Source organism: Erythrolamprus reginae, chromosome 4, assembly GCF_031021105.1.
Source record: "Erythrolamprus reginae isolate rEryReg1 chromosome 4, rEryReg1.hap1, whole genome shotgun sequence".
Taxonomy (NCBI): Eukaryota; Metazoa; Chordata; class Lepidosauria; order Squamata; family Dipsadidae; genus Erythrolamprus; species Erythrolamprus reginae.
This window is the reverse complement of record NC_091953.1, coordinates 115,625,236-115,649,051: the sequence shown is the minus strand read 5'-3', so window position 1 is coordinate 115,649,051 and position 23,816 is coordinate 115,625,236. Positions and strand designations below refer to the sequence as shown.

General features: G+C 41.1%; 1 protein-coding gene across 1 annotated transcript in view; it reads left to right on the top strand.

Moving 5' to 3' along the window:
- GPC6 (glypican 6) overlaps window positions 1-23,816 on the top strand; it is a 992,840-nt gene that overhangs the window by 396,004 nt on the left and 573,020 nt on the right. The gene's annotated exons all lie outside the window — the stretch shown is intronic.

Below are 23,816 nucleotides of genomic sequence, written 5' to 3'. Positions count from 1 at the left end.
CATCTTACAAACGCCCCGTCATACAATCTTTTTGAGATACAAACCCGGGGGTTAAGATTTTTTTGCCTCTTCTTACAAACTATTTTCACCTTACAAACCCACCACCGCCGCTGGGATGCCCCGCCTTCGGACTTCCGTTGCCAGCAAAGCACCCGTTTTTGCACTGCTTGGATTCCCCTGAGGCTCCCCTCCATGGGAAACCCCACCTCCGGACTTCCATGTTTTTGTGATGCTACAGGGGAATCACAGCAGGGCAATCCCAGCAGCACAAAAATGGGTGCTTCGCTGGCAACGGAAGTCCAGAGGTGGGGTTTCCCATGGAGGGGAGCCTCAGTGAAATCGCAGCATCACAAAAACACAGAGGTCCGGAGGTGGGGTTTCAAGGACTTTGGTGTTTTTGCGATGCTGCGATTTCACTGATGCTCCCCTCGCTGGGAAACCCCACCTCCGGACTTCCATTGCCAGCGAAGTGCTCGTTTTTGTGATGCTGAGATTCCCCTGCAGCATCGCAAAAACACAGAAGTCTGGAGGTGGGGTTTCCCATGAAGGGGAGCCTCAGCGGAATCCCAGCAGCACAAAAACGGGCACTTCAGCTGGCAAAAGGGTTGAATTTTGGGCTTGCACGCATTAATCGCTTTACCATTGATTCCTATGGGAAACATTGTTTCATCTTACAAACTTTTCACCTTAAGAACCTTGTCCTGGAACCAATTAAGTTTGTAACACAAGGTATCACTGTAGTTTTATGCAATTTCAAAAGATTGTATGTGTCATTAAATGAGATTCCTGTTGTATGTAAAAGCCTACTAATTTCAGCAGAGCCAGCATTAACGGTGACTTATTTTCTTAAAGGAGGAAACAACCAATTATTTTTTTCCATAAACAAAGATATTTAAAAGCATTTAGCAAAATGGCAGAATAGTAATTTTGGTAAGCAACTGGAAGGGGGAAGTATTACATTTGCTGGGATCAAAAGAATAAACCGCAGAACAAGATTAACACTCAGATACCAAAATGTTGCATTAAACTTGAAAACCATGCAGATTCTTCTTGTGATAACGACCGACTGTATTTCCAGATGCCGAGCTGAATCAGTAGCGAATTTTATCTGTGCAATCTGAGTGGGTCTTGGGAATGGAACCAAACAGAGCTATTAAAAGATTAATATCGTGAAACAAGAAAATACCCAGTTCACTCCATGCTATTTAGATGAAAAGATGAAGAAAGCGACCCGTGATGACTGTCAGAGCAAAGCATTCAGTGTTGTTGTTTTTAAAAAAATAAAATCAGTAAGATTCATCCAGTCTTTTTTAAAAAAACAAAACAAAACAGGCATTTGAGCAATATTCAGTTTTACTAAAGTGAACCAAAGTATTTCTTTGAATGCTGGTTATTGAATGAGGTGTACTTAATGTTTACATTGAAATATTTTCAAAGCCACATATATCCTGTCAAAAATATAGTATTTAAAGTCTTTTGTTTAATCTATGTGAATGCTATTTTATTTATTTATTTATTCATTCATTCATTCATTCATTCATTCATTCATTCATTCATTCATTTATTTTGTCCAATACACAATGAGGCTTTTAGTGGGTGTATATATATAACAAACTATATTTACAGCAGCACGAAGCTTATAACTTCAGCCTGATGATGGTGAATGTGATTTCACCGAAACGTCGCATAGACACTCAAAATATTATACGGGGCAAAACCCGAACTCAGAACAATCTACATATATATATATATATATATATATATATGTAGATTGTTCTGAGTTCGGGTTTTGCCCTGTGTAATGTTTTGCATGTCTATGCGACGTTTCGGTAAAATCACATTTACCATCATCAGGCTGGAGTTCCAATCTCTGTGTTTTTGCAAATGAATATTAGCAACTGACATTCCTTCTTAGCATGTAGTGTGGGGGTGGAGATTTGCTTTGAATGTAGCAAATAGATTGGGTGACTATAATCAATATGTCAATCCTTTAATTATTATGATTTTAGAAATTTATATTTGGAAATCAGACTTAAACAAAACACTTCATAATCTTCATACCATCCCTTCTATAACCATGATTACACCAACCAATCAGATCACGGAAGCATAGTCACCCAATCTATTTGCTACATTCAAAGCAAATCTCCACCCCCACACTACATGCTAAGAAGGAATGTCAGTTGCTAATATTCATTTGCAAAAACACAGAGATTGGAACTCCAGCCTGATGATGGTAAATGTGATTTTACCGAAACGTCGCATAGACATGCAAAACATTACACAGGGCAAAACCCGAACTCAGAACAATCTACATACATATACCCGTGAAAATTTACGAAAACAAATATATATATATATATATATATATATATATATATATATATATATATATATATATATACACACACACACACACATAGTAAAATACATGATGAAGGTTATAGAGGAGATACTCATAGTAAAATATATCTAAGAAATAATAGAAAAGAAGATATAGTAATAGAACATATCATTGAAAGAATAGAAGAAGAGATATAGGAATAGAAGAAAGGAATAGGAGATATAGGAGAGCAATAGGACAGGGGACGGAAGGCACTCTAGTGCACTTGTACTTGCGCCAAAAGAGTGTGGATGTATGCCATTGCACATGCGCAACAGGACCCATAATTCAATGCCCGAGGAAGGCGAAAACAGCTTCCCGATCTTCTGTAGGCCCCCTGGAAGCCAGAAACTGCCTGTTTCCCAACTTCTTGTGGGCCTACTAGGCTTGTGTTTCGCCCTCCCCATGCTCCAAAAGCTTTCCTGGAGCCGGGAGAGGTAAAAACACCCTCCACCCACCCCGGAGACTCTCTGGAAGTCAAAAACACCCTCCCAGAACCTCTGTGCCAACCAAAAACCAGCTGGCCGGCACAGACGTGCATCTTGGAGTTGAGCTAGGGCAACGGCTCATGTGTCAGCAGATATTGCTCCGTGTACCACCTGTGGCACCCATGCCATAGGTTCGCCATCACTGATTTAAAATAACCAAGATGCTGTAAGGTCCTCTGCCTTGAGCAACGGGTTGAACTAGAAGGCCTCTGATGTTCTAAAAACCTCACAATACATTTTTTTCATTGTCATATAAGGACATGTCCTTGACACAGCTGCATCATTATTTAGAAACTGTGTCTTTAAGGACTGAAAAGAGAAAAACAATATTGGAAAACATGCGTAAAAATATTAGGAGCATTTGTATTAGAATTCATAATTTTGTTCTTATGCTTTTTAACAGCCTTGAATCAGTGTTTACTTGTTCAAAGGTGGTTTGCCATTGTTTTCTTCTTCCCAGGGCTAAGGAGGAATGACTGATCAAAGGTCACCCAATTGACGTAATATCTAGGATAGAACTAGAGGTTACAATCTCCCAGTTTCTAGCCCGATGCCTTAACCAGCACACCAGTCTGATCAGATGGGCTTCTTATATTGTCACAACCAGTTTGCACAGCACTAGAAATGGGGCTTCCTAGATTCGCCCACGTTTCTGCAACACTCCGTGGCCTGCATTGGCTGCCGATCAGTTTCCGGTCACAATTCAAAGTGTTGGTTATGACCTTTAAAGCCCTGCATGGCATTGGACCAGAGTACCTCCGGAACCGCCTGCTACCGCACGAATCCCAGCGACCGATAAGGTCCCACAGAGTTGGCCTTCTCCGTGTCCCATCGACCAAACAATGTCGTTTGGCGGGCCCCAGGGGAAGAGCCTTCTCTGTGGCAGCCCCGGCCCTCTGGAATCAACTCTCCCCGGAGATTAGAACTGCCCCCACACTTCTTGTCTTTCGTAAATTACTCAAGACCCATCTATACCGCCAGGCATGGGGGAGTTGAGACACCTTTCCCCCAGGCTTTTTTATATTTATGTTTGGGTATGTATGTGTTGTTTGCTTTTTTTAAATATGATAGGGTTTTATGTGCTTTTTAATATTAGATTTGTTTTCGCTGGAATATTGTTTTTATTATTGTTGTGAGCCGCCCCGAGTCTTCGGAGAGGGGCGGCATACAAATCTAATAAATTGAATTTAATTGAAATGTGAATGCGTGCACACATGCATGAGTTTTGCTCACGTGTGCGCCATCCACACATGGGTGCAATGTCACAAAACATAGTAATTCACTCGCTCACATAAATGCAGCATCAAAAGCAGTGATAGAGGGTGGGATTGCACCCAGGAAGGTGGATGGGCCATCCACAGGTTGCTACTACAGGTTTGCCCAAACCAGCTGAATCCCACCTCTGAAACTGACTCTATCTACATATTTTGACTAAAAATATGTATTATATTTTTTTTAAATGTACACACCTCAATATACAAATTATCCACATATACATAAAGCATGCATCATACTGAGAGCCATATTAAGGCAGAAACTGTGTGTCATTGATTTGGAATTAATTCCTATTATGTTTAATAGACTAGCCTTCAATCATGCACTAGGACTGAATCATTCATAACAAAATCTCAGACTTTCATTTGAATGTGAATTAAGCAACTCACATTATTTCCCTCGCATACTTTTCCCTCCAGCCACTAGATGACTTAAGGGTTTGATTGTAAGCATTGGCTACTATGAGAAATGCCTTTTTAAGAAAATGTAACTCATTTGCAAAGTGTCTAAGAAACCTGGAGCTCTCGTTTCTCTGATTATAGGGCAACCAAGTGATGCAAATTTAGTCACATGAATAAAATAGTCATTATTTACAATAAAGATTATAACATCAGCAAAATCTCTCATGCTTGAGCATCCTCGTGCAAAATTTGGCTTTTGCACATGCACAGAAGCTGAATCTTGCGCTGATTTTTATTTATTTATTTATTTATTTTATTCATTCATTCATTCATTCAATTTTTTATGCCGCCCTTCTCCTTAGACTCAGGGCGGCTTACAACATGTTAGCAATATCACTTTTTTAACAGAGCTAGGCTATTGCCCCCACAATCTGGGTCCTCATTTTACCCACCTTGGAAGGATGGAAGGCTGAGTCAACCTTGAACTGGTGATGAGATTTGAACCGCTGACCTTCAGATCTACAAGTCAGCTTCAGTAGCCTGCAGTACAGCACTCTACCTGCTGCGCCACTGCCCACTGCCAGAAGCACACCAGTAGCACCAGCGATGGGGAGCCCTTCCCTGGCTTAATCAGACTGCATGTCCACCAACATAGCATTTATTCCCTGTACCACTGTATATAAAACATTACAGCTGGCTTCATCTATTTCTATGATGCATTTATTTAATAAAAAAAGCAATGGGAGACCCTATAGACGCTCAGCCACTAGCAGACGTCAACATTTTAACTTCTGAAATATATTCTGTCCCAGACAAAATTCACAAGTGACTCTTTTTCTTTTTATTAGCTCTCATTTGCCATATTTAACACCAGGTGGAAAATAGTCACTGCAATCTGTTCCCTTGTACAGCCTTTTGAGAAGGAGTGTGCAGAAACAACCCTTGAGTTATCAGGGACTTGCACCAAGGAAAATATGGGACTCCAGCAGATATCCTGGAGATATGAGTAATTATTCAAGGGGGGCGTTTGCCCAGGTTCGCCTGGTGCACCAGTTGCGGCCCTATCTGGATTGGGACTCACTGCTCACAGTCACTCATGCCCTCATCACCTCGAGGCTCGACTACTGTAACGCTCTCTACATGGGGCTACCTTCGAAAAGTGTTCGGAAACTTCAGATCGTGCAGAATGCAGCTGCGAGAGCAATCATGGGCTTTCCCAAATATGCCCATGTTACTCCAACACTCCGCAGTCTGCATTGGTTGCCGATCAACTTCTGGTCACAATTCAAAATGTTGGTTATGACCTTTAAAGCCCTTCATGGCACTGGACCAGAATATCTCCGAGACCGCCCTGCTGCCGCACGAATCCCAGCGACCGATTAGGTCCCACGGAGTGGGCCTTCTCCGGGTCCCGTCAACTAAACAATGTCAGTTGGTGGGCCCCAGGGGAAGAGCCTTCTCTGTGGCGGCCCCGGCCCTCTGGAACCAACTCCCCCCGGAGATTAGAACTGCCCCTACCCTCCTTGCCTTCCGTAAGCTCCTTAAGACCCACCTCTGTCGTCAGGCATGGGGGAACTAAGACATCTCCCCCGTGCATATATAATTTATGAATGGTATGTGTGTATGTATGTGAGTTTAGAAAATGGGACTTTTAAAAATGTTTTTAGTATAAATGTAGATTTGTTATAAATTGTTTTGTGCACTTTGTTGTGAGCTGCCCCGAGTCTGCGGAGAGGGGCGGCATACAAATCTAAATAAATAAATAAATAAATAAATAAATAAATAAATAAATAAATAAATAAATAAATAAATAAATAAATAAATAAATAAATAAATAAATAAATAAATAAATAAATAAATAAATAAATAAATAAATAAATAAATAAATAAATAAATAAAAAATAAATAAATAAATAAATAAATAAATAAATAAATAAATAAATACGAGACAGATACACTAAAGTGTATAAAAGGATGTTTACTTTAGAAAGAGCACAGTCAACTTAAACAGTTAATATCTCTCAATACAATAATATTACAAGCCTGTCTTTGTCTTACACATCAGACATACATTACATCTTACAAATACATCAAACTATCATCAAGCTTACTACATCAGTCTCAATGAATCAGCAGAAAGAACGCAGATAGAACAGGGAATCATGCTTCTGGCTCCCTCTAATGGCAATTTGCAACACTACCTCTTAAAGCTATAGTACTTCAATACAAACAAACATTCATTGTTAACTTGTTAATATATTGCAGATTCAACTGTTTTGTACAGAGTACTAACATCTTTGCACCCCAAATTCCTAGCAGATTGTGATGCCCCTTTTCCCTTCCAATCAACATTCATGGGGAATTGCCACAATATTGTTACATGGATACATTTCAGCAAGCTGAATTGTGGAAAACAAGGGCAACATTGAAAGCAATTGATTTGCAGAATAATCTCATAAAGGACAACATCAAGAAATAATCTTAGAACTATTTAAAAAGGGGGAAAGACTCTTTCACTTCAATCATTGTAAGCTTCTTTAAACACAAATCTGTAGTAAAAATACATCTTCCTCTAACCCATCTACTTCTGTTCACTTGTATTCTAGCGTGGAATTCATCCATAGAGGTTGACACTTGTGATTTTTCTTCCTAAAGGCTGAGATAGCGTGAAATGGCAGCTGTCAATCTCAGGAGCAGCTTTGAATCTTTTTTCTTGCTGCTAGTAGACATGGTGAGACATGACAGAGTTCATGGGCACCAACTGCGGAGATGTGTGAAATAATCACATGCACCTCACAGTTGGCAATATGTGCAGATATTCACAGGTTCCCTTTTCTCCATCAATCTCAGAAGCTGAAGCATTTGAAATGATCTGTCTATTAAAAATACAGTGTTCCCTCAATTTTCGCGGGGGATGCATTCCAAGACCGCCCGCGAAAGTCGAATTTCCACGAAGTAGAGATGTGGAAGTAAATACACTATTTTTGGCTATGAACAGTATCACAAGCCTTCCCTTAACAGTTTAAATCCCTAAATTACAATTTCCCATACCCTTAGCAACCATTTAGTTCATTACTCACCATGTCTATTTATTGAAGTTTATTAAAAAAATATTTATTAAAGGCAGATGAAAGTTTGGCGATGACATATGATGTCATCGGGCAGAAAAAAACTGTGGTATAGGGAAAAAACCCGCAAAGTATTTTTAATTAATATTTTTGAAAAACCGTGGTATAGACTTTCCGCGAAGTTCGAACCCCCGAAAATCGAGGCAACACTGTACTGCATTGTCCCATCTTCTGAAATTATAGAAAGGATTGCAAAAGTTTCTTTAAGTCTTGAATCCATTTCTTTCAAACACAGTCACACAATATTATGGAAGCTAGTGTAACATTTTTTTCCCTTTACAGAAGGGGGAAAAAACATTCCAACCTATCAAAAACAGCATCACAAAAAATATATTAGAAACACAGGTTAAAATAGGGAAGAAAATGGTAAGTGAACACCTGTCTACCACAAATGAGTTCAAATCACCAGGACCTGATGGATTACACCCCAAGGTTCTGAAGGAACTGGCAGACGAGATCTCAGAACCACTGAAGTATATCTTTCAAAGATCCTGGAGCACCAGGGAGCTGCCAGAAGACTGGAAAAGAGCTGATATAGTTCCCATCTTCAAAAAAAGGGAGAAAAAACAGATCCAGAAAACTACAGACCTATCAGCTATAGACCTCAATATCAGGGAAGATTTTGGAAAATTTAATCAAGTAACAAATCAATGAACATCTACAAGCAAACAAGTAATAACCAAAAGCCAGATCATGCCAGACTAATCTTATTGCATTCTTTGACAAAGTGAGAAAATTAGTGGACCAGAGGAATGCTGTTGATTTGGTTTACTTGGACTTCAGTAAGGCATTTGATTAAGTAGACCGTAAACTACTACTAGATAAAGTAGAAAAATGTGGGATGGACAGCAACACCACCAGATGGATTCAAAACTGTATAACCAATTGCATTCAATATGTAGTGCTCAATGGAACTGCATCTACATGCAGGGAAGTATGCAGTAGAGCAGCGTTTCCCAACCGGTGTGCCGCGGCACACTAGTGTGCCGCGAGACACAGCCAGGTGTGCCGCGGAGCTCCTAGGGAAGCTCCAGCTGGGCGGGGCGCTGCCGGTGCCAGCTTTCCTGAAACGGACGGAGAATGCCCTCTCTCGCAGCCCCCTGGCTGGGAGCGCTTTCGCTGCGAGAGAGGGCTTTCTCTGTCCGTTTCAGGAATGCCCGCCCCCCCCTCTCTCTCGCGCCGCTCCCCTTTTCTCTCAGCCCTCCCTGGCTTCGCTTCTCAATCCCTCCCTCCTTCCGTCTTTCCTTCCCCTCAGCCGTTCTGTCTGGGGGTCTCCCGCTCTTCCCTTCCTCGCCTCCCAGGCTTTGCCTTCACCACCCCCACCCCCTTTTTGGTTGGCAAGGAGTCCTTTGCCGCATCCTGCAGTTCGCACTCGGCTCGAGGCCGCTTTCCCTGGCTGCACTCTTTCTTTCTCTCTCTCTCTCTCCCGTGAGCCGGGGGAAGGAAAAAACAAACAAACAAAAACTTCTTGCAACGGGCCCGCGCGTGCGCTCATGCCCGCGCTCGTCCCCGTGCTCGTCCCTTCAGCAGCGAGGGAGGGAAGTCAGAGGGCGAGGGAGCGAGCGAGCGCTCTTGTCCTCGGTGTCCTCTGCAGCCTGCCTTCCTTCTTCTTTGCCGCCGCTGAGGGACGGAGAGAAGGATAGAAAGGAAAGAGGGAGGGAGAGATAGAAAGGAAAGAGGGAGGGAGGAAAGAGGGAGGGAGAGATACAATGGAAAGAGGGAGGGAGAGATAGAAAGGAAAGAGGGAGGGAGAGATAGAAAGAAAAGAGATAGAAAGGAAAGAGGGAGGGAGGAAAGAGGGAGGGAGAGATAGAAAGGAAAGAGGGAGGGAGGAAAGAGGGAGGGAGAGATACAATGGAAAGAGGGAGGGAGAGATAGAAAGAAAATAGATAGAAAGGAAAGAGGGAGGAAAGAGGGAGGGAGAGATAGAAAGGAAAGAGGGAGGGAGAGATACAATGGAAAGAGGGAGGGAGGAAAGAGGGAGGGAGAGATACAATGGAAAGAGGGAGGGAGAGATACAATGGAAAGAGGGAGGGAGAGATAGAAAGAAAATAGATAGAAAGGAAAGAGGGAGGGAGGAAAGAGGGAGACAGATAGAAAGGAAAGAGGGAGGGAGAGATACAATGGAAAGAGGGAGGGAGGAAAGAGGGAGGGAGAAATAGAGTGAAATGGAGGAAGAGATATTTTTTTTGTCTAAACTTTTCTTTAGCCCCCACCCCCCGCCCAAGAGAGAGAGAAAGAGAGACATAGCAAGAGAGAGAGAGAAAAAGAAAGAAAGAGATAGCAAGAGAGAGAGAGAGAGAGAGATAGAGAGAAAGAGATAGAAAGAGAGAGAGAAAGAAAGAGATAGCAAGAGAGACAGAGAGAGAGACAGAGAAAGAGAGAAAGATAGAGAGCGAGAAAGAAAGAGAGATAGCAAGAGACACAGAAAGAGAGAGAAAGAGAGATAGCAAGAGAGAGAAAGAGAGACAGAGGGAGAGAGAAAGAAAGAGATAGCAAGAGAGACAGAGAAAGAGAGAGAGAGAAAGAGATAGCAAGAGAGACAGAGAGAGAGACAGAGAAAGAGAGAGAGAGAAAGATATATAGAGAGAAAGAAAGAGACAGAGAAAGAGAGACAGAGAAAGAGAGAGAAAGAGAGAGAATGAAAGAGAGATAGCAAGAGAGGCAGAGAGAGAGCAATGGAGAGAGAAAGACATAGAGGGAGGGAAGGAGGGAGATAGAAAGAGAGCAAAAAAGAGAGGAAGAAAGAAAGAGGGATGGAGAGAGAGAAAGAAGGGAAGGAAGGAAGAGAGAGAAAGAGGGAGGGAGAAATAAAGTGAAATGGAGGAAGAGATATTTTTTTTGTCCAAACTTTTCTTTAGCCCCCCCGCGCGCCCCCCCGTCCCCCCGTTCAGTGTTCCCCAGGATTTTGAAAATATGAATAATGTGCCGCGGCTCGAAAAAGGTTGGGAAACACTGCAGTAGAGTAACCAAAGGCTCTGTTTTAGGCCCAGTACTCTTCAACATCTTCCTCAATGAATTGGACAAGGGGGTCGATGGGGAAATCATCAAATTTGCAGATGACACCAAACTGGCAGGAATAGACAACTCTCCAGAAGATAGGCTCAATATACAGAAGGATCTTGACAGTGGATCTGCAATTACCTTCAGGAAACTGGCATCATTTGAATATAAGGGCAAAGCAAAAGTTGGAGATTTGGGCAATGCAAGAGTAGAGTAGAGTAGAGTAGAGTAGAATTTTATTGGCCAAGTATGATTGGGTACACAAGCAATGTGCTCTCAGTGTACATAAAAAGAAAAGATAAGTTTGTCAAGAATCATGAGGTATAACACTTAATGATTGTCATAGAGTGCACAAAGAGCCGGGATGGCGCAGCAGGTAGAGTGCTGTATTGCAGGCCACTGAAGCTGACTATAGATCTGTAGGTCAGCAGTTCAAATCTCTTCACCGGCTCAAGGTTGACTCAGCCTTCCATCCTTCCGAGGTGGGGAAAATGAGGACCCGGATTGTGGAGGCAATATGCTGGCTCTATTAAAAAGTGCTATTACTAACATGTTGTAAGCCAGCCTGAGTCCAAGAAGGGCGGCATAAAAAATGAATGAATGAATGAATGAATGAATAAATAAGCAATCAGGAAACAATCAATATTAATATAAATCATAAGGATACAAGAATGATATTATTACTTCAATGTGTCCATTTTACATCAGTTTCAGTTTAGCACAAATAGCATTCACATGGAAGGTTATAAACTCCTAGCTTCATGTACCAAATATGCTTTTACCAGGCAGACTGCTAGCCAATATGCAAATAACACCTCTACATAAAACATATTTTTTTATCCAATTAGGTTTCCTGTTCGTACAAAGTTGCACTGCCTGTACACAGAGTCACTTCAAGAACTGACAAAATAGGTAGAAGTGTGATATTGGTCATTCATTCATTCATTCATTCATTCATTCATTCATTCATTCATTCATTTATTGGATTTGTATGCCGCCCCTCTCCATGGACTCGGGGCGGCTAACAACAGTGATAAAAACAGAATGTAAAAATCCAATACTAAAACAGATAAAAACCCTTGTTATAAAACCAATCATACATACATACAAACATACCATGCATAAATTGTAGAAGCCTAGGGGAAAGATTATCTTAGTTTCCCCATGCCTGACAGCAGAGGTGGGTTTTGAGGAGCTTACGAAAGGCAAGGAGGGTGGGGGCTATTCTAATCTCTGGGGGGAGTTGGTTCCAGAGGGCTGAAGCCACCACAGAGAAGGCTCTTCCCCTGGGCCCCGCCAACCGACATTGTTTAGTTGACAGGACTCGGAGAAGGCTCACTCTGTGGGACCTAACTGGTCGCTGGGATTTGTGCGGCAGAAGGCGGTCCCTGAGATAATCTGGCCCGGTGCCACAAAGGGCTTTATAGGTCATAACCAACACTTTGAATTGTGACCGGAAACTGATCGGCAACCAATGCAGACTGCGGAGTGTTGGTGTGACATGGGCATATTTTGGGAAGCCCATGATTACTCTCGCAGCTGCATTCTGCACGATCTGAAGTTTCCGAACACTTTTCAAAGGTAGCCCCATGTAGAGAGCATTACAGTAGTCGAGCCTCGAGGTGATGAGGGCATGAGTGACTGTGAGCAGTGACTCCCGGTCCAAATAGGGCCACAACTGGTGCACCAGACGAATCTGGGCAAACGCCCCCCTTGCCACAGCTGAAAGATGTTTCTCTAATGTGAGCTGTGGATCGAGGAGGACGCCCAAGTTGCGGACCCTCTCTGAGGGGGTCAATGACTCCCCCACCCCCAGGGTGATGGATGGACAGGTGGAATTGTCCTTGGGAGACAAAACCCACAGCCACTCCGTCTTATCAGGGTTGAGTTTGAGTCTGTTGACACCCATCCAGACCCCAACAGCCTCCAGGCACCGGCACATCACTTCCACTGCTTCACTGACTGGACAAGGGGTGGAGATCTAAAGCTGGGTATCATCTGCATATTAATGATACCTCACCCCATGCCCATGGATGATCTCATCCAACGGTTTAACAGGTTTTGTATTACAGTTGGGCAGTGCTTCAGAATCAGTTCGAAAAAGTTGATTTAGAGCCATTGGAAACTTTATAATGTACAGTATGCATTCTGGCTGAGAAATTCCGGCATGTCCACAATTCTTAAAGTTGTCAAGGTTGAGAAACATTCTTTTGGAGCATGGAGGAGCATGAATATCACACTTGTTAAACTTTTTACAGCAGCCACATTTTTTTAGAGAGTTAGATACAAAGACTACATTCATACCTCTCTGTATTCGGAAGGACCTTTCTGAAAGAAATTTGGAATTGTTGCACAGCTGTACTATGGCAAAGCCTCAATTTAGCAAAAATCAATTTGGTGGACATGGCTGCCACCGGCCAGATCTTGCCCAGATAATCTCCCTGAAAAAAAAAAAGTTGGGAAAAAAATTCACTGCATCCAAAGTAGTCCCTACAGAGGATTTACTTTACCTTATTTTATGACATCTGCAGTTTGCATTATTAGTGTAATTGGGCCATTATGCAAATGATGCAAATTATGCTGTTCACATCAGCTTTGTGGTCTCTTATGTTCATACCTACACATCATTCTTTGATAGCATGCCTCAATGATAGTATTAAAAGGTCCCTAATGTGCAAGACTATGCAAGTGTTTCCCTTAATTATTGTAGGAGATAATTGTAGGAGATACCTTATTCTTTACTATGGATCTGAGCCCAGTTGCTGTTGTTATCTGGTTAGGTTCCAAATTTACGGGAGCCGTTTCATTCTTCTGCTTGGAAATCGAGTCTACCAAGCTGAGCCAAATGCAAAGTCGTGGCTTAAAAACCAGATGCAGTACCTGATTGCAATTCTGCATGCCTCTAACATCTGTTCATGATTTGGTATTCAGTGTTAGAACTGGATGTGGTCCCTTTCCAAGCAACTCCAAGCAAACAAACAAACAAAAAATCTTCAAGGTGTATTTATTTCCAGCAACCTTAATAAATCTTTTAGTTGCTGCAGTTGTTAAGTAACAGAAAATCAAAAACTCTTGTAGGTCTATTGCAAATCAAGGAGAGATCTTAATCTACCTACAACCTCTCCTTTCATAGAAGAACCATAAAGCACCCTGGCATGTATCACAGCAATACTTTAGCTTTCTGGACAGATACCATACCTAATGACTGGACTATCAACTTACATTTTTCACTTGGAGGATTTCTCCATCTGGAATCTACAAAGTTGCCGGTGTGGCAGCTACCAGTCAACAAAGGATGGAAGATTTTTTATTGATTTATTTATTTATTTATTTATTTTGTCCAATACACAATGAGGGTTTTAGTGGGTATATATCTATATACACATAGTAAAATACATGATGAAGGTTATAGAGGAGATACTCATAGTAAAATATATGTAAGAAATAATAGAAAAGAAGATATAGTAATAGAACATATCAATGAAAGAATAGAAGAAGAGATATAGGAATAGAAGAAAGGTAAAGGAGATATAGGAAAGCAATAGGACAGGGGACGGAAGGCACTCTAGTGCACTTGTACTCGCCCCTTACTGACCTCTTAGGAATCTGGATAGGTCAACCGTAGATAATCTAAGGGTAAAGTGTTGGGGGTTTAGGGATGACACTACGGAGTCCGGTAATGAATTCCACGCTTCGACATCTCGATTACTGAAGTCATATTTTTTACAGTCAAGTTTGGAGCGGTTAATATTAAGTTTAAATCTGTTGTGTGCTCTTGTGTTGTTGTGGTTGAAGCTGAAAATGTTCTTTCTCTTTAATTTACATCCTCTGCTATCAAAATCCTGTGTGGTGTCCTTGTGTGTAGCATGCTCGTTTGTTGTTGAGACAGTGTTGCACAATAGTTGTTCACACGGTTACCAGAACTAAGGTGACGTACATATACTGCTCAAAAAAATGAAGGGAACACTCAAATAACACATCTTAGATCTGAATGAATGAAATATTCTCATTGAATACTTTGTTCTGTACAAAAGCACAACAGCATGTGGAATTGATTATCAATCAGTGTTGCTTCCTAAACGGACAGTTCGTTTTCACAGAAGTTTGATTTATATTGTGTTGTTTAAGTGTTCCATTTTTTATTTTTTTTTTGAGCAGTGTACATGTTTACTTAATCATTACTTTGGCTTATAAACAGTTCCATTTCTGAGGACTCCAAGTCATATTTTTAGAAATAGCAAAATATAATAAAAACCACAGCTATATTCTGAAATATAAATATGATAGCCCAAACCTCACAAACATACCCACAATAATAACAAAAATCATTGCTTATTTGACCCCTATGACAATCATTAAGTGTTGTACCACATGATTCTTGACAAATGTATATTTTATTTTATGTACGTTGAGAGCATATGCACCAAGACAAATTCCTTGTGTGTCCAATCACACTTGGCCAATAAAATTCTATTCTATTCTATTCTATTCTATTCTATTCTATAAGAAGAACTTTCAACTGTCCCTAAATATATCACAGAAGTTTTCACCGTTCTTTGAAGGACAGGCTGTTCCAGAGCTAAGGACACTTTTTCAAAAAGTGAAGAAATTCTTCAGCCAGATCCCCAAGTACAAAATCAGTATTGTCTGTAGCTAGGCATTCTTAGGCTCCGTTACAGGAATAAAAACAAAGGAAAATGTTGACCATAAGGGACAAACCATTTCCAAAATGTACATTAGACATATAGGCAGTAATGAGCTGCTGCCCCCATTGGGGGGGGGGGGTAGTAAGTTTATTCACTATTTATTGAATACTTAATAGGTTTTTTATTGTCCTTCCTTCTCTAGTACCTTGGTATGGTCCTTAATTACTTTTAAAATAGAAAATAATTAAATAGTATGTTTTACCCATAAATGCTTTAATCATTTTAATCATTATTTAGAGCTGAACTTTTATAGCAATTAAAGAAAATTGAGCTACTTGCCCAATCTGTTATCATACTGAACCTTGTGGATTCAGTACAAAAACTTTAAAATGTTTCTGTGCTCCTCAACAAATAATGGTGTCTATCATTTGTCCTTTTTGTGGCTATTCAAATAATGTGACTTAATCAACTGAAAAAGAATCCAAGCACCTATCTGAAAACTTATCTTGGTTGGTAAGCCACTTTCATCCATTCACATGACCTTTAAGCCACTCCCCCTGGTCAGGTGATTGTCAAGCCACTGCCACATGATCTCATGGCTAGCAAGCCACTCCTATCCGGTCACATGACCATCATGCCATTCCCACAAGATAAGCCATGTCCACAGTGTGGTAGTAAAAAATTTGGAAGCCCATCATTTCATATAGGGAATGTTGGAATAAACTTTAGAGCAGTGGCTCCCAACCTTTTGGGTACTAGAGACTAATTCCATGAAGAAAGTATTTTCTCTGCATTGGAGAGGGTGCCTTAATCCTGCAAATGGGGCTTTGCTTATTTGCACATCCCCAGTTTCTGGCCTGCCATGGCCCAGTCCTGCGGATTCCGGTTTTAGAGAAGCCAATTAGGTTACATTTTCCTGAGTGCGAAATACTCCATCTTGTATATATCCCCCGCTTACATTTCCAACATTGAGTGGTGCAGTGCCATAGAGGTGGAGCTCTTGCCACATAATCAGAGTTTGATTCTAGCTAGAGGCAGATATTTCTCTCTCTGGGCACAGAGAGAATGAGCATCTATCATGCCAGAAGAAATATCAGACAATTAGTGATGGGCGAACCCAACGGTGTTCGGATTCGGCAAGTTCGGACGAACTTTATGCAAAATTCGTTCGAACCCGAACGGGGAATCCCACCAAGAGATTCCGGGGGTGGAGCTTTGACGTCACGTATACTGGCAGGTTGCTAAGGACGCCAAGGTGATCACTTCCTGGATTCCATGGAATCCAGGAAGTGATCACCTTGGCGTCCTTAGCAAACTGCTGGTGACGTCAAGGTTACGCCGCTGGAATCTCTTCGTGGGAGGGATTCCCCAGCTCCTTCAAAGGGAGGTCTTCACGTAAAAATAAACATTGTTATTTTTACAAAAAAGGATGCTGCAGCGGCACTGCAAGCAAAGGGCGGTCCTTTCACGTAAAAATAAACATGTTTATTTTTACGTGAAAGGACCGCCCTTTGCTTGGAGCGCCGCTGCGGTGTCCTTTCATGTAAAAAGAAACATGTTTATTTTTACATGAAGACCTCCCTTTGAAGGAGCTGGGCAATCCCTCCCACAAAGAGATTCCGGTGGCAGATCACCTTGGCGTCCTTAGCAACCTGCCGGTGACCTCAAAGCTCTGAATGCCGAACGTGACCCCGAACTTTGCCCGAAGTTTCAAAAAATTTCGGGTTCGTGTTCGGCATACTGAACACCGCAAAATTCGGTACGGACCTGAATTGTGCGGGTTCAGTTCGCCCATCACTACAGACAATCCTAATAGATTCTCTTAATGAGAATTTATCTGCTGAACACAACTCCGCATTGGTGACAGAAAAGGCAGCTGGCCAGTAAACACTCAGCTCCATTCCAGTTGCTCAAATTCCATCCCTCCAGGGGTTATGAGGTCATTAGAAGAAGATGATGACTTATATTCCTAACATGGCAACCTGCCATGGTTAGTTTAAGAGGTGAATTGCTCATCTTACAACACTTTAGAAGCACTTAAGGACTGCACTTACCTTTTCTTTCCGCATCAGTGGGGGTGGGGACGTGCGCCTCGCGCATGCACAGATGCAAAGAAAACCCCAAAATTGGTTAAATCTCGTGCATGCAAACGTCTTTGCATGAGATTTAATTGATTTTCACCAATCTCTTCTTCTGCGCATGCGCAGAAGGAAATTCTTGCACGGGGGTACAAGGGGTACATGTGCACATGGTGAAGATATATAAATGCACACCCATTGCCATTACTGCTACTGGATTGGTGATCCCAGGTGTACCGGGGGCAGCCCAATACTGGTCAGAAGCTTTGGGGTCAAGCTTGATATAGAGACTTCTTTCGGAATCAGCTTCACCTAACTCTGAATGGGGAAAAAAAACTTCAGGTCACAGAAATAGCTTCACAAAGAGGAATCCTTCGTGGGGATATTTAACATAATTTATTATGTTATGTATAACAGTTCATCTGTTTGGAACCCATATCGCATCTCAGACATTAACACCCTTGAAAATGTCCAAAGATAGTTCACCAGAAGAGCCCTTCACTCCTCAAGTATTGCCCACAGGATCATATGCTGCAATGTCTTGCTTGTCGGCAACTACTTCAGCTTCAACCACAACAACACAAGAGCACACAACAGATTTAAACTTAATATTAAACCTAATCCTACATAGCTTCTGCTCTGGCAATCTCACACTACTTACCAGAACTTACAAAACTTTTGCCAGACCCATCCTCGAATACAGCTAATCTGTTTGGAACCCATATCGCATCTCAGACATTGACACCCTTGGAAATGTCCAAAGATACTTCACCAGAAGAGCCCTTCACTCCTCCAGTCGAAACAGAATACCCTATGAGACTAGACTTTCAATCCTGGGCCTAGAAAGTTTAGAACTAAGACGCCTTAAACAAGATCTAAGTATTGCCCACAAGATCATATGCTGCAACGTCCTGCCTGTCGGCGACTACTTCAGCTTCAACCACAACAACACAAGAGCACACAACAGATTTAAACTTAATATTAACCGCTCCAAACTTGACTGTAAAAAATATGACTTCAATAACCGAGTTGTCGAAGCGTGGAACTCATTACCGGACTCCATAGTGTCATCCCCAAACTCCCAACACTTTACCCTTAGATTATCTAAGGTTGACCTATCCAGATTCCTAAGAGGTCAGTAAGGGGCGAGTACAAGTGCACTAGAGTGCCTTCCGTCCCCTGTCCTATTGCTCTCCTATATCTCCTATACCTTTCTTCTATTCCTATATCTCTTCTTCTATTCTTTCATTGATATGTTCTATTACTATACCTTCTTTTCTATTATTTCTTAGATATATTTTACTATGAGTATCTCCTCTATAACCTTCATCATGTATTTTATTATGTGTGTGTGTGTGTGTGTATATATATATATATATATATATATATATATATATATATATATATATATATGTCACATGTTTTTTTGCTGAATTTGGAAATTAAGGGAGACTAGGATAGTTCTATTTCGGCCTTATTTTGGCCTCATCAGCTAGCCATACCCACTGGGACTTGAACCTGCAACCTTTGCCTTGTAAGGCAGAGAATTATCCTCTAGGCTACAGTATCCACATATATATACCCACTAAAACCCTCATTGTGTATTGGACTGACTAACTAACTAACTGAATGAATGAATGAATGAATGAATGAATGAATGAATGAATGAATGAATGAATGAATGAATGAATGAATGAATGAATAAATAAATAAATAAATAAATTCCACATAGTTAATCCCATAATCAACAGATCGGCTATTTTTAGTTAGTTTGTTAGCTAGTTAGCTATTACATTTCTATGCTGCCCATCTCCCTGAGACATGTAGCAGATCTTATCTGCACATATATTAGAGGCAACAATTGAGGTCAGCCATCAACAATGACTGTGGCTCCACTTCAGGCAGGAAGTCTGTACCGTGAGAATTGTCTACTGTATCGGTAAGGAGATGTGCATACAGGATTTCTTGAGCAATATTACTGTAGCAAGGGGGGAAAAAGGGCACGCACTATTAGGATTGTCTGATATTTCTCCTGGCATGATAGATGCTTAATTGCCTAGGTTCTTAAGTTCAAATCCCAGCCTTGCTATGGTTGGCCGGCAATTTGTTAGCATTAGTACAGCTGGGAAGTTCATAAAACATTTATTAGGAAAAAAGAAAGAACAGAGGAATAAAGTTCTTGTAATGGTATTTATTCTGCCTGACACTGAAATCCAGATGAAAGATTCAGCCAAGGTGAAGGCAAGTGGTTCCAGCCTAAGGAGGTTAGGGTCATAATTAACTTTGATTTTAAAACCAAACATAAAAAACCCAAATAGGATGTTATGTTCCAGTTTTGCTCTTCGGGAACCAATATTGAGCGGAGCGCCGTTTTTGCGATTGGCGGCGGTGTTTTTGGCCGATCTGGGGGCTGAAACGGAGGTGGGGAATCCCAATAGGGAATTCCATGGGCGGAGCTTTGACGTCACAAAGACGTCCTTCCTGGTCGGCCGAAAAAGAACAATTCAGTTAATGACATAAACAATTATTAAAAATTCTAATTTTAAAACTTCAATTTTTTTTTAAAAAATAATTTTTTATTGATTTTATAGGTTTACAAAAAACAAACATATAACAGTGCACAGTGCATGTGCCCATCACCAAACAACACACACACCCCGTCACCCCCACCACCCCTATAGGAGGATTCAAAGACTTTTAAGTTATTTGTCTATCTATTGATCCTTGGCTCTATCTTGAACGCTTTTTTACTAAAAGAGTGATTGTAGTTTATTTCTCGTATTTACATCACAGATTCTACTTAACATATAATCTTTTACCTTGTTCCATCGCACCATCAGCTTCTCTAGTTTATTCTCATCAAAATTATTTAATCTTATTTCCATAATTTCAAAATTAACAATTCATACTTCCTGTCCTGCCCTCAGCTGCTCCTCCCAATCAATCATCATATAGTTTTAGCTTTCAGAACTCTTATCATCTGTGTTGCTCTCCTCTGCACTCTTTCTAGGAATATCAATATCATGTTTGATATCATAGCGACCAGGACTATCTCTTTGTTGATGCAGGCTAGGATTGCATTGATCTTTTTTCGGTAGTTGCAGCACACTGCCAGTTCATGCTTAAGTGATACTTTATTTATTTATTTATTTATTTATTTGTTTGTTTGTTTATTTATTTATTTATTTATTTAGTTAGTTAGTTAGTTAGTTAGTTAGTTAGTTAGTTAGTTAGTCCAATACATAATACACATTGAAGAGAATAGATCTACGAGACCGCCTTCTGCCGCATGAATCCCAGCGACCAGTTAGGTCCCACAGAGTGGGCCTTCTCCGGGTCCCGTCAACAAAACAATGTCATTTGGCGGGGCCCAGGGGAAAAGCCTTCTCTGTGGCGGCCCCGACTCTCTGGAACCAACTCCCCCCGGAGATTAGAATTGCCCCCACCCTTCTTGCCTTTCGTAAGCTCCTTAAAACCCACCTCTGTCGTCAGGCATGGGGGAACTGAGATATTCTTTCCCCCTAGGCTTTTACAGTTTATGCATGGTATGTTTGTTTGTAGGGATGTTTGGTTTTACAATAAGGGTTTTTTAGTCGTTTTAGTATTGGATTTATATGATGCTTTTTATTACTGTTGTTAGCCGCCCCGAGTCTACGGAGAGGGGCGGCATACAAATCCAATAAATAATAATAATAATAATAATAATAATAATAATAATAATAATAATAATAAGTAGTAATATAAGTAAAGAAAAGAATAGAAGAAAAGATATAAAAGTATAGGTGAACATATTTGAAAGGAAGAAAAGATAAGTGAGATAAGGAGAGACAATTGGACAGGGGACGGAAGGCACACTGGTGCACTTATGCACGCCCCTTACTGACCTCTAAGGAACCTGGAGAGGTCAATCGTGGATACTCTACTAGGACAGCTAGATTCTTCTCACAGTTACTATTGTTGAGCCAGCTTGTCTATTCTATACCTGTGGATCTGGATTTTCGCACCTACGTATAGGACCTTGCTTTTCTCACTACCGAATTGCCTTTTGGGGGGGATAGACTCCAATGTTCAAGTCGATCAATGACTGATCAGATGGATCTTCATCTTCTAAAGTTTTGTGTTATTCCCCCAGCTTGTGTCGTCAGAAAAGTTTCTGTTTTATCCCTAGATCACTTATGAAGAAATTGAAGAGTTTGTGCCTGTGACAAAACCTTGCGGTATCCCACTGCGTAGATATATTTTCATTCAGGATTTCATGCTGAGTGTGATTGATCATTTTGTTTATGGGTTCCACACCCACAGCTAAACCTCCTTCTCAAACTCCAGCTCTTGAACAGCATGTATCCATACCCTTCTCTTTGGTTTTGCACAGCTTCGATTGCATTTGGATAAATATGTCCTAATTTTCTAGAATTTGTTTGGAAGGAAGAAATGAGAGAAATCAGTGCTTAATTTAAAGTTTGGCTACTACATAACGTCTTTGCAAATGAGCTAAAAAGAAGTCTTCTGCTAATCTACAGCGTAAATCACTGCTTACTTTGAAATATTCATTTTATAAAATGTTTTGAGTGATGGGTTAAAATTACATAATGGAAGAAGAAATGATTATGAATGAATGTGAGTTTTCTCCAAATGATGAAATGTCAACCGAAGTGATGGGTTTCCGTGCCTCGCAGGCGGCAATAGAACGTAGAGAAAGAATTAAAAAGCAGAATGGGAGCATAAAGCTGTGTAGAATGTAAGATGTTTTACCACTTGAATCTGGGTATTTAGACCCTAATGTGTATGACAGCAATGGTTGTTTATCAGCACTCAGTTCCTGCCTCTGGAATTTATATGGAGAATGTAAAAATCGACCTTCATTTGGAAGCAGTACTGTGCAAACAGTATTTTGGACAAAACCCATTTGCCTGGAATGAAACAAGGTCTCCTGCCTTGGATAGGGAGTTAGTGTTGGTTATGACCTATAAAGCCCTTCATGGCATCGGACCAGAATATCTCCGGGACCGCCTTCTGCTGCACGAATCCCAGCGACTGGTTAGGTCCCACAGAGTTGGCCTTCTCCGGATCCCGTCAACTAAACAATGTCGTTTGGCGGGACCCAGGAGAAGAGCCTTCTCTGTGGCGGCCCCGACCCTCTGGAACCAGCTCCCCCCGGAGATCAGAACTGCCCCCACCCTCCTTGCCTTTCGTAAAGTTCTTAAGACCCATCTCTGCCGTCAGGCATGGGGGAACTGAGACATCTCCCCCGGGCCTATACAGTTTATACATGGTATGTTTGTGTGTTTGCTTGCTTTTAATAATGGGGTTTTTAGTGTTTTTTAAATTATTAGATTTGTTCTTACATTGTCTTTGTTATTGTTGTGAGCCGCCCCGAGTCTACGGAGAGGGGTGGCATACAAATCTAATTAATAATAATAATAATAATAATAATAATAATAATAATAATACTGTAATAATAATAATAATAATAATAATAATAATAATAATAATAATAATAATAATAGATTAGAAGACTTCTAAGGTCCTTTCTTTGCTACCAGGCCCCCCTGACCAATGAATGTTTAATGTGATTGTTGAATGAATTGTAATGATAGTTTAAAATTAGAATTGTAAAGATTGTTTGTAATGTACTATTAATCAGATTGTTATTACTGTTTCTCTGTTTTTTGTACATGCTATGAGCCGCCCCGAGTCCTCGGAGAGGGGCGGCAAACGAATCCAATTAAATCTCAAATCTTTCCAGCCTATAATTCTATGAGTCAGACAGCATCAACACCAGGTTGCTAATCCATGCAAGCCAAATCTCTTTTGAGGAAAGCTTGACCTGGGTATGATTTTCATGGTAAGACTACATAAGTGGCCGACTCTTCTGCCAGGATGGGGGGTTTTTGGGATTTTTTGTTTTCTTTTTGCTTCCCAATCAAACTTGGAACTTTTAGAGTTGCTGGTGGTTTTCCAACCAGTCTTAACTTGGTCCAAGCATGCTTAGCTTTTCAAATTAGCTAATTAGCTTTGCCGAGTGCACTAATTGCGACCCTGCTTGGATCAGGAGGCTCTTCCCACAGTCACTCATGAACTTATCACCTCGTGGTTAGATTATTGCAATATATTCTACATGGGGCTACCCCTGAAGAGTATTTGGAGACTAAAGTTGGTGCAGAATACAGATGTATGAGTTGCTGTGGTTGCACCTAGGTCAGTGATGGTGAACCTTTTTCCCCTCGGGTGCCGAAAGACCGTGTGTGCACGCTATCGCACATGAGCTGGGGTGGCGCAGCAGGTAGAGTGCAGCACTGCAGGCCACTGAAGCTGACAGTAGATCTGTAGGTCAGCGGTTCGAATCTCATCACCGGCTCAAGGTGGACTCAGCCTTCCATCCCTCCAAGGTGGGTAAAATGAGGACCCGGATTG